Source organism: Anopheles coluzzii, chromosome 3 (assembly GCF_943734685.1).
Source record: "Anopheles coluzzii chromosome 3, AcolN3, whole genome shotgun sequence".
NCBI lineage: Eukaryota > Metazoa > Arthropoda > Insecta > Diptera > Culicidae > Anopheles > Anopheles coluzzii.
Window position 1 is genome coordinate 54,046,269 of NC_064671.1, and position 12,330 is coordinate 54,058,598.

At 37.2% G+C, this 12,330-nt stretch overlaps 1 protein-coding gene across 1 annotated transcript in view; it reads left to right on the top strand.

The window, feature by feature from the left end:
* Positions 1 to 4,311: 4,311 nt before the first annotated feature.
* LOC120954754 (protein kinase C-binding protein NELL1-like) overlaps positions 4,312 to 12,330 on the top strand; it is a 49,547-nt gene continuing 41,528 nt past the window's right edge. Inside the window, exon 1 of the mRNA XM_049610056.1 lies at positions 4,312 to 4,420. The gene's annotated coding sequence lies outside the window, so the exon portion shown is untranslated. The remainder of the gene's footprint in view (positions 4,421 to 12,330) is intronic.

Below are 12,330 nucleotides of genomic sequence, written 5' to 3' on the forward strand. Positions count from 1 at the left end.
ATTTAACAATAGGGTCAATACTACAAGAAACTGATGAACATGAATATGTCACTAACTCATTAACAAAAACTAAATCTAGTTGCCTCCGAAAAATATTTACGACCCCTGAAAGTTGACGCAGATTGAATTCAGCTAATCCGTCTATAAAGTAGGATGAGGCAGGGTTAACGGCAAGCGGTGCGAAATAATCTTCATTTTGAGACCACGATAGTCCAGGTTGATTGAAATCACCGCATAAGACAAACAAATCCCTATCTTTCATGCGAGATTGTATTAATGTAATTGTATTGAAGAATGAGTCTAACTTCGAGAGAGATGCGAAGATCCGAAAGTTTGGTTTTGAGACCGCGAGTGTTTTGATAGTAAAATTTTAACGGAGATTTAGAGTGCGAGTGTGTAAGTAGTGTTGCTATTGCTGCTGTGATGATCGAGGAGGTGACGTCGAGACTGCAGTGTTGTTGGTGGAGGCAGTAATGTTGTTGTTTGTTTCCATATGAATAGATACATCAGTGTATCTATTTTAATCAAATTTTCATTTTAATTTTAAATTAAATCAAACTTGGTGTAAATATTGATAGTAGGAGGATGAATAATACATCAAAGGGAATTTTATTTACTTTTAATGAAAAAAAAAAACAAAAATTTTCTTTTCTTATTCTAGCACCATAAACTGAAAAAAAATACTAAAAACAACATTTTTTCAATTCGGTAATGAATTAAAAAAAAATTATAATTTTGTATATCTTCAATTTTTCTACAAACCTCATTTTACTTGCGGTCAACATGCTGTAAAAAAATTCAGACTCATCATTTACCGCACAAAGAACAGAACGCCCTGTACTTGGCGTTGCGGCGTGTTCGGAATTTTAGTTCATTTTGCCTCATTTTGCTCATCACTACTAAGACCCACCTGTGATCTATCCAGCCACCTAGACTTAAGCTGAATCTCTGGATTTCTGCACATGGGAGATCATGTGTCTGAGGATTTAAAGTGTTTTCCATACGGTGGAAACAAAAAATTGTCATAATTGTCAAAATTGCTTGCTCTCTCTTTCTCTCGTGTTGGCCTGCTCACGATACCGCTCGTCGTCGTGGCCCGGTCAAAAATCATTCACCAAGATTGCAGATAGCTGGAACCAACCACCCAACCATGTAGACACCTGATTTCCAATAGGCCTTGCTTTACCTGAACCAGCCGTCGAGCTCGCTGTGGTCCCCTGCACCTCGTGCAATACTAGGGGTCGCTGTCGTACACTTTCTTGAATCACGAAAAAAGAAACACTTCAGGAAACAGAAAAATGTTCGCGAATCTGTTTTGCCATGGAAGGGAAAGGATTTGTCATCCAACAATTTTTCCATGGAAAAGCACCTAATCACTATTTTTGTCTATTTCCGCACCAATACACTTTATTGTCGCAACAAAATGAAAAAGTTTTTAAAATAATTCAACGACAGGAACAGATATTTTACGAAAAGTTGCTTGCAAGGGTCATACAAATTTGCCTCACGGTAATCAAATTCTAAGTGTCAACTGAAATTTAATTTGCAACGTCGAAAATAATTAATATGAACATATAAATGACTGCAAATCCCTTCACAGCAATATAGCACTATAACACACAAGCTTGTATGAATCTCGAATCGCAACAAACTTTTTCTCACTGTAATAGTCACCGTTGCTACGCATGACAACCCCTCAAAAGAAGAAACACCATTGCAAGGAAGTCGGTTTGTTTGCAAAAGCTGTAAAGTAGCTATATCATCAGTACATCTGACTGGCGCCCCTAGGGTGACCATAAATAGATTTATTGTAGTGTTGGAAGTTTTATTTTCTTTTATTAACTCAACTTTCTCTTGTTTTCTTTTAGGAACTTCTTTTCGTTTACAAATTGATTGCTTAAACTATGTCGCTTCTATTATGTGATAGGAAATATTTAATCGAAAATCATTTTATCTAAATTGATTAATTGTGTTAAACAAATAAATTGCTTAACATTAATTTGTTACAAGTTGTTACAAATTACAATCAACAATTGTATTTGTAACAAATATTCTTTAGGTTTTTACAATCAAATGTTCATTAAATGTTAATAAATGGCCAAACATTATTAGTAAATCTCATAATTCCTACTAAAGATTAATAATTTCAACGTAATTAATTATTAACTGGACTATTATTTTCAATTATTTGAATCATGAATTGTCAATAATCTATGAAGATACTCCAATACTATTTCGACTAGTTGCGATAAGTCTGAAAGTCTTACGGGAATATCGCACGTGTTCAACTACTGTAACAAATCGCTCTGAAAACGACATAAATTATAGCAATAAAATCACGTGGGTAAATTGTGCTGGTGTAGGGTACATATTTGGCGATATTATTAAAGAGCACAATGGTGTCGTTGTCGGACTGTCATCATTCGTAACATTGTTAAATTAAACTTGTAGAACATTTCTTAACACTTTTGCAAGAATAGAAGAACAATGCTAATCATTTGACTAAAAGCTACTACGCCAGCAACAAAATCTTAAAATAAATAAATATCGTTATAGCTGGGATTTCATTCATATATAGTTCAGCATTTGAGATATTCTACTAAGATAATATAGGTTTAGGAGGGAATGTTTTAATGAATTTTATGAAATATGTTTCAAAATCTTATCTAATTGATTTTCTATAAAAAAATTAAAAAAATATGCACAAAGATACACAAAATATACGAAAACGCAAGAGGTGCCCTTCAATATGAAATCATTATTTGCTTTTCATAAACTGTTTTATACAAGAATGCTTTTGATACAACTGCTATCCGGTTCAATGATTTGATAATACTTATATCATTGCTATATCCAGCATTTCTTATGTGTATTGAGTGTTTGGCTATAAGGTGAAAAAATTTAAAAAATATTAAAATTCATCAAACTTAATAACTACTGTGCAAAAAAGTCAAGTAAAGGAATACATTAGTTCTGAGAAGTTTAGTATGGTTTGTATGACCCACTCTTCTTACTTCTTCTTAGAATTACTTACTCTTCAAATGTTGCTGACTGAGAGAACATGTATTCATTTGTTGTGTCACACTGTTATGTTGCCTGTATTAATTTAAAAAAACCTATTCGAATAACGGGCACTTAAGGCATTTTTGGTATTTGATATTTCCATACTAATTCAATTTTTATTGTTCAAACATCTATATTACTTTAATTTACTAAAGCAAACCTTCTGCACATTCCTAATAATTTTGTTTGATACATTGTAAAATATCATAAATCTTCAACGATATTTTGATTCACATTCCGGACAGTTTTAAGCTCATGTTTCAAATTACGGACGATTTTATTCAAGTTCCGGACATGGTTCAAAATTCCTTTTATAATGTTTAAATTAGCACACAACCTACACCTTTTTAGTTTTTAACTTGTTTCAGGGTTTAGACACTTGATTCTGGATGTCGGAGTCCTCCTAGACCGACAGAACGACACTTTTAAATGCAACGGGGATTGTATGTTGTTTTTTTCTCGCACTCCTAGATAAATGGAACCAAAGAATGGAACCCCAATATATTTTTAAGCAATTGATAAAAATTTACTTTGGCTCCGGAATTAAATAAAAGATTAAAAAAACTTTTAATGAAATTTAGAGCACAATATTATAAAACAATGTTGTTTTCGCAATGATAACTAGTTCCACAATAGATTTCGATGTATTTCAATGCACTTGGATGCGATTAATAGGAACTATCGAAGAAATAACACTGGCATGGGTTTGAAGCAAAATTGCTAAGAATGCCTCTGAGAGTGAACTGACCAACAGATAATATCTATTTCGTATTTGTTCGGTATTTCGGTATTTGAAGCTGTCCGTAATTCGAATCATAACGGTATAATAACAATCAAAATTGCATACCTTTGAGTTGCTAGAAGCTTTATCACATTTTTGGATTTGCATGTCGTGATGTAATTGGACCATCTATGATACAGTCAAAACGTTTCCTCATATACAGGGTTTCTGACAATTTATTAGTCGATTGATCTATGGACCGAGTTCCATAGATTTTTGGATCGTTCCCATAATTTATTGGTATTGTCGGAATGGATATCAATACAATTGAACAAAACAATTCTGAGAATTGCCCAAAAATCGAGAGAACACACCAAAAAAATATGCAAGAACCAAAAAGTTATGGGAACCAACGAATAGATCGTGGGAAACCCTTTAATGTTATTATTAGTCCAGAGTAATGAACGATTTTGTATCAGAGTACAGCATCTACTAACTGCAACTTATAAATGTTTCAATCGACAGGTGGTGCATTGGATCCCGGCATCGATCTATTGGAAGCACTAAATATACAATCAAATATATCCCAGTATCCTGGGATAACGGTTACGCAATCCAGAGTTTTCCATTTATCAGGTAAATTGATGTTATTATATTCAGTATAATTATGAAAACTTTCTTTCTTTAGTTCTTAAAGTATTCTACTTTACCAGGTTCTAGCATCTGGAGAGTGTTTATTAAACCCAGAGATATGCTTAGGGAGCTACGTTTCCATGAATTACGCGGATATTTTTCTAACCTAAGTTTTTCTTCATTGTTGAACATTTCCATGCTCCTCAAAATGGTTATCTTTGATTTTTTGTTCAATAATTTAAAAAATACTAATATGAATACTAACTCTTCTTATTTCAGTATAAAATTTCATTCATATTCTATGTGACCCCATAGAGTTATTAGATATTAAATATTCTCTAAGGAATACAACTTCTCTAGGCGTATAACATATTTAAACTAACCTTTAATTTATTTAAAATATATTTAAAATATTAAAAATTTACCCTCAGGGCTTAGTAAAAAATTGTTTAAATTTTATGTTTTTTGTAGTTGTCGATAAAAACGAACTAAAGCACTAATAAGAATGGAATTTCGCCCAACTGAAATACCTACGGACAGACTTATAGACTGTCCAAGGGCCATGGGTTATGTATGAAATACATAAACCGAAATTGGCTGTACATTTATCCAGGAAGAAGTCTAGACACTGGCACCACTATGTTTGTGCCCTTTACAAATCTGTCTAGACTCCGTCTATATTTTTGGCGAACTTTGTGGGGAGGTGATTATATGATACTTTTGCTATAGATTTTTGTTTATGCGTTCACGTTAGGTTCTCTGCAAAATGTATACATTCATATTGGATTGTTGATTTGGGGTAATTGTGCCGTGGCAGGGTTGGGCTGTTTGTTAGCATTTTTGTGATAAATATGAAGGGGGCGAAATCTTTATTGTTTAAATCAGCGGTTTGCATACTTGTCAACAAACAAGCCAAGTTGAAGGCATTGATGAATCTACCGGTATTCTGAAATGTGTGTTATTTAATGCATGCTTTTAATAAATAGTAGCAATGAAATTTCACGTAATGTAATACTTATACATGTAAGTACAGCGGAACCCCTCATAACAAATACTCCTTATAACGAATTTTTCGCATAACGTACAAATCTAAATGCTCTACGAGTCAATATCATGCACCATAAAAAGTATGCATAAGTGTGGAGGAAAAGTGTAAGGGAAGTGTCACATTAACACCCACTGCCAGCCCAAAATTCACGAGGTCCTACAACAATTGAAAAAAATCAGGGGCAGGCCGTGGGCGCGTTCACTCTATGTTCAGATAACTATTTTCAGATCAGATAGCGGGGATGAGAGTTTTTCTCTCAGTCCTAAAAATTTTAATGTCTGATCGAAACTACTTCTGCTTCTTTTTCTTCGGGGCTTGAACTCATAACAGGCATGTTTTTAAGTCGTTCAAGTTGACGACTGTACCACGAAACCGGCTTAAACACATTTTAATGGTAAACTAAAATCTCTACTCCCACAATTCTGCCTAGATGCAAGAGCTTAAACCAACGCCTGAAGTCCAATGTTGTGGTCCATTTTGCCCCTTTGTTTTGATGTGTTTTGACATTTGGTGTATGATCATCAGTGCTGCAAAATGTTGATGTCAAAATCCATGTTGACTGAAACAAACTCCATGTCTGCATCACGTGATGACCAGAGATGATACTCAATACGACTGGTGAGAACAATACACACTTCGTGACATTTTAGGAACCAACGGTTTGGTCAGCCACTTTGTCATGATTTTTTTAAACTGTGATCAGTTCTATTCAGACATATTCATGACAAATTCCGGCTTAAAACAAAATAATGTTAGCCTCACGAGCTCTACTGTGATGATGATGGGTGAAACTCAAACAGTTATGGCGACCATCACAAGCTTGGTGACATTGTGTGCGACTAATTATTGGTCAGTCACTTGGTGACGACATTTTCAGTCGGTGATCATCACGATAGTCGTGGGAGATATGCGGTGCGAGCGAGTGATTCCAATAAACAAAATGAGCATGGTTTCTCGCTCTGTTTAACTCGACCGGCATTAAGTTCAGCTTGTCAGTCATGGTATCGCTTTTGACTCAAGCACTCGCATGTCGTGATCGCCATGTCACGACTCACTTTCATTGAGTATCAGCAATGAGCATCAAGGTACCACGGATATGTTCATTGTTTTCGTTGGTATATTCACCAACGATGTTCATGACATTTTGCACTATAGCAAGGCCATTTTACAATACATTTTCACAACGTTTGATGTTGAATTTTAAATTTCATTATATTCATTGATATTTGTTATTACTGTTGAAGCAGGCATGTATTATGTATGCTATATCCAAAAGGGCAAGTACGATATATAGCAGGCGATTAATAAGTTACATGTTTAAGCTATCAGAAAATATAGTTAGTTATAATTTTACCTCAGAACAAGAAGGTTGACTTATATTAACTTTATTAGGTTATGCGCCCAGAAGTGAAACATTTCTGAAGAAATAATGAAAAAAGTTTAAGTCCCCAAGTTGAATGTAACGAACTATAACAGCTAGAAGTTCAGTACCGAACTACTGCTAATTCGTGAGAATCTTTGGAAATACATCGCCAAGGCAGGACAGGCAGAGCAAACTTCTACCGAAGGAAACGATGCTGCTGCCGATGCTTCGTTTAACGAAGTAACGAAGCAGGGAAGCTACTCCGAGTCCGTCCTGAAAACTGGTTCGTATAAGAAGACAATTTATTGTCATTATTGTAAGAAACCAGGGTACAAGCAGCGTGAGTGTCGGAAATTAGCGAGCGATCAGGAAGCGGGCACAAGGAACACTAAGAACAAACCGAAATATACGAAAAATCCACCCAAGGCAAAGGCGCGATCGAATAAGTGAAAATTACACTTTCATAGCGAAAAGGACTACGTGAGGATTCCGAAGCAGAATCGATCGTAGTTCGATGCAGCAGCACAACAGATTACTTTTCTTGGCTACTCATCGCAACAGAAAGCATTTCGATTCCTAGATCGAAGTACTGGTAAGATCGTCAACAGCCGAGATGCACAATTCTTACAAACTAGCGTTTGCCGAGAAGAAGAGAACGAAAAATGAAGTTTTACTGAATACCATTTTTCACCGATTGAAAATTCCGCATCTAATTCTCTTCCTATCGTTGCAGGGGACGTTCTCGGTGAGCTAGTGGATAGCAGTTCAGAAGAATTAACGTTAGATTATGAGGATGATACAGGTGATGCATCTTCCGATGACGATGCTATACTCACCGAGCAACTTGATACCGTTGAACGCCCCCTCAACGCACCGAGTGAACCGACAACAACAAGTATATCGATTCGGGTATCCAGCAGAGTCAACAGAAGAGTATCACTTGAACGATTCGCTAAATAAAGCAAAATAGCCGCTCAGACATCATGGAAACCACGGACGCTAGCAGAAGCGCTAATAAGCTCTGTGTGGGAGTATTGGAAGACCGCAATGAATGAGGAAATTGATGCGCAACATGAAAATTGCACCTGGGATCTCATGTGTCTGCCCTCCAACCGGAAGCCAATCGAATGTCGATGGGTTTTCCAGAAGAAGCTGGACGAGCACGGGAATGTCGCTAGATAAAATGCCCGACACGTCGCCCAGGGTTGTAGTCAGAAATTTAGCACATTCCGAGCACTTTTGTCGGTAGCATCACGACGTGGGATGCAGGTGAATAACGTCGATATCAAAACGGCGTATTTATAAGACAAGCTCTCCGAGCCCATCTACATGAAACAACCGCCGAGATACGAAACAGGAAATCCATCGGACGTATGTTTCTTGAGGAGGAGCTTGTATGGCCTTAAGCAAAGCTGGAAGGGTCTGGAACAAGACCATCACGAACGTGTTGCACCAGTTACAGTATGAAGCTACCGAAGCTGATAACTGTCTATTTGCGAAGACCACGGGTGAATTAGCGTTCGTTTTACTCTATGTAGACAACATGCTGATTGTTACCAATGGTGACAAGGAGTACGAACGAATACGCAGATATTTGGAAATAAAAATCGGTAAGGCTCAGCCCTCTACGTTACATTGGAGAAGCGCTACATTCCTTAAAATATTCCCAAGCAATGTACAATATTTAGCAGTGTTAAGTGTATATTATTTAAATGAAAAATATTTTAAATTGCTTTAAGACGAATCGATACCTACGGAATTAAATTTTTAAATTACAAGTAAATAACAGGTTTAATTTTTTTCATTGTTGCACTATAGTTTATGAAAAATAATCTGAAAGAAAGAAGTTCATAAACACCCTAAAAGCTTTCAATTGGAGTAACATTTCCTGTGAGTTCCTATGAACATATAAAATATTATAAATATTCGTAAATAAATTTCAAATTACATTGAGGCTCTTTTTTAAAGTGAGGTGAATGAGGGTAATAAATACTTGTATGTTTTTCTTTTTCCTGCTTTATCAATAGCTGGGTTAATAAATGAATAATCTTTTGTTTTTTATTCCAACCCTTTTTAATGTTTACAGTATTTTCGAGGATTATATAGACATGTTAAGCGAGTTGTAGATTCGTTCAGGCATATAATAGACTCTTTCAGCGAGATAGAATTGTTCGGAAGTAGGCGTTGACATGTTCAGCGATTCTGTAGTGTTGTCATTTGTTTTGTTTGCACCAAAATGTATGAAGATCAGGTGGTCTCATAGCCTGTTTTTCATAGCAAAAGTTGAACGTCACTTTTTGACACCATGGGTGAAAACATTTCCCCAAACAAGCTTTCTGACAACTTGCCTAATACACAAACAATCTTGTAATCTTCGTTATTTGCACTGAAATATCTTAAAAAGCACTCAAAATATTTCTTATTGTAAGCTAAACCAAATCTGAACTAATTAAAATCCATTTTTGGATCAAAATAATGCCGTCGATGAGGACACCAATGTGTACAACGTATGTGTTGCTAAGAACAAAGCGAACGGTTCCTATGGAAATTCATTTCACCCATTCTGTCAAATGGAGCTTTTTTTGATTCCGAAATTAGTTGTCAATTTGTATGGGACGAGACCACCTGGTCTTCATACACTTTGGTTTACACCCTGTGCCGCAGCATTCAATTTTTTATTCTTAAAAGTCCTAAAAGTAGCAAATAATCATTCTCCAAGATGTTTAATACATAAATTAGTTGAAAAAAGCATATTTTTTTCGAAAACCGTTTGTTTACATTCTGATGAGAATGATGCAACTTGCAGTCCAAGGGGTACGAAAGTGACAGCTCTACAGTATAACCGAGCAAGTCAACGCCTACTTCCGAACAATTCTATATCTCGCTGAAAGAGTCTATTATATGCCTGAACGAATCTACAACTCGCTGAACATGTCTATATAATCCTCGAAAACCCTGAAAGATTGTTATAATTGTAAATCTTGAAGTTGTTACAACTCTTTTGCTGTTAAAAATGATAGCCTAATAATATTATTATAATTTATTTATACTCATGAATTATCGATTAGTTTTATATTAAATAGCGATTGCTGTACTTTTTTATGTTTGTTCTAAATTTGTTGCTTTTCTTAATATCACATAAAAATAATCAATATTAAGGAATGATTTTCTATTAATTTGCTCATCCACGGCGGTTAATACAGGTGTTCAAAAATGCTGCTTGGGTTTGCGATAAATAGGCGTTACGCGTAACGCAAGTGTAACGGAGGGCTGAGTCTTACTTTTACCCAAAATTCAAGATCACGTGTCTCGGTAATGTGAGAAAATTCCTGGGCATCGACGTGGAGCGACAAAAAGATGGAAGTTTCCTGTTGAACCAAGAATCTTACATAGACCGGATTGTTGCTCGATTCAGAGTGAATCAAGCGAAATCGTTGCCGATTCCGATGGACCCGGTTTACGTCACTGCAGAGCAAAAGGAGGAGAAGGAAGTACCCACCGCTGAAAAATATTAAAGTCTGGTGGGAGTTTTGCTCAACATCGCCGTATGCACACGTCCTGATCTGGCAATAACGGCCTCCATCCTCGGTCGGAAAGTTAGCAAACCAACGGAGATCGATTGGACCGAAGCCAATCGAGCGTTGTGGTATTTGAAAGGCTCCTCAGAGTTAAAGCTGAAGCTAGGAAGAGTCGTTCATCTCGATGGCTACGCCGACGCCGGCTAGGCTAGCGATCGTTCGGACCGAAAATCTAATTCTGATTTCTTGTTTAAGCTTGGCGGCGGAACAATCAGTTGGACAGCAAAGAAGCAAGAGTGTGTTATGTTGTCTTCAACTGAAGCAGAATATGTCGCGCTTGCAGAAGCTAGTAAGGAGCTCCTGTGGCTTCTGAAATGAATGCGTGGAATACAAGAAGATATACAGCACCCTGTGAGGATCTATGAGGATAATCAGAGTTGTATAAGTATGCTACGTGGAGAAGGAGGAACCTGATGCACGAAGCATATGGACTCGAGATATAATCATTCGAGATTTATTTAAGTCAGGAATTTATTATGTGAAGTATTGTCCGACAGATGATATGTTTGCAGACATGTTGACAAAACGTCTAGCAAAGATAAACCTACAGAAAATGAGAGAAGGGGTAAATTTACAGAGTATTGTCCTTGAGGAGGAGTGTTGAAGTAGGCATGCCTGGCTGCCAACCAGCCATTCTACAGCCTGAGAAATAAGTTCACCTTAAAGAACCTGCCGCGACGAACGAAGCTGGGACTACATAGCACTTATATAATACCGGTACTCAAATATGCCTCTGAGTATGTGTGGAAGGACAATGAAGGAGCTGATATAATGACGAACTATACGAGATGTACGGCAATCTTACTGTCGAGCAACGCATCGAACTCGCCAGGCTCCGGTGTTCTGGCCATGTTATAGGCATGGAAACGGAAACAGAGCTCGTAAAATTTTGTTAGGCCATGTATTGGAGTACAGTTAGAACTCACTGGTTGAACTTCGATTCCCTGCTAACTATTGAATATGTGCATTTTAGTTGGCACGTTTTTCCATACAAAAGAATTCTGATTGTTTTCTAGGCAAGCCATGAGATTGTTCTGAATTTTTCAAAAAACCGTTTGTATTTCATACAAACGCATGCTTTGTAATTAATCTGTTTGCCAACTATCGAGCGTTCAACTAAAAAGGCTGCCAATTAAAAAGCGTCCAATTATTGAATTCTGAATGTATTTACATTGAAATTTGACATTTATTGGATTCAGTGGCAGATTTAGGGTATCGGGGACCCTAGGCGGAAAGAAGAGTTGATACCCCCCGTAAATGATGAGTGGGGGCGGGAGGGTTGAAATGCGAATCATTTCAACCCCCCGCCCCCACTCACCATTTACAGAGGGCATCAACTCTTCTTTCCGCCTTCCGAGGGCCCTCGTAGCTAGTACTCTGTCCACTTTTATAAATACTGCATACTATTGACTACCGATCTACGGAGCCCCTACATCGGCAGGGCCCCAGGTGACCGCCTACCGTCAGATCCGCCGCTGATTGGATACTAATTATTTGATCGATTTGTTGTTAGGATGATCTCATCCTAATGGTCGACAAAATACAAATCACATTTGACTCTCGCTGGCTAGGTGGTCGCTTTTGCTTTTGTTTGAGCCATCATACTCATGCTCATGCTAGAGTTTGCTCGGTTTGACTCTACGCACGTGAAACGGGCACATGAACGTGCTCTATCGTAAGCAGGCCAACAAGAGAGAGAAAGAGAGAGAGAGAGAGAAAGAGAGAGGCGTGAAACTTTCTGTAGATTTTGGTTGTTTAAGACCCCAGAAGTGTAGGGGGATCAGACTTAAATATCCTTAGCATTACTACCAATACGTCGTTCGTTAATCGATCCGTTGCCGAATAAGGTTATCTGAAGGTCGGAGGTCAACACAACAACCAAACTCGGATTACAACCAACACCCTGCGTCAGCTTATGGGGGAC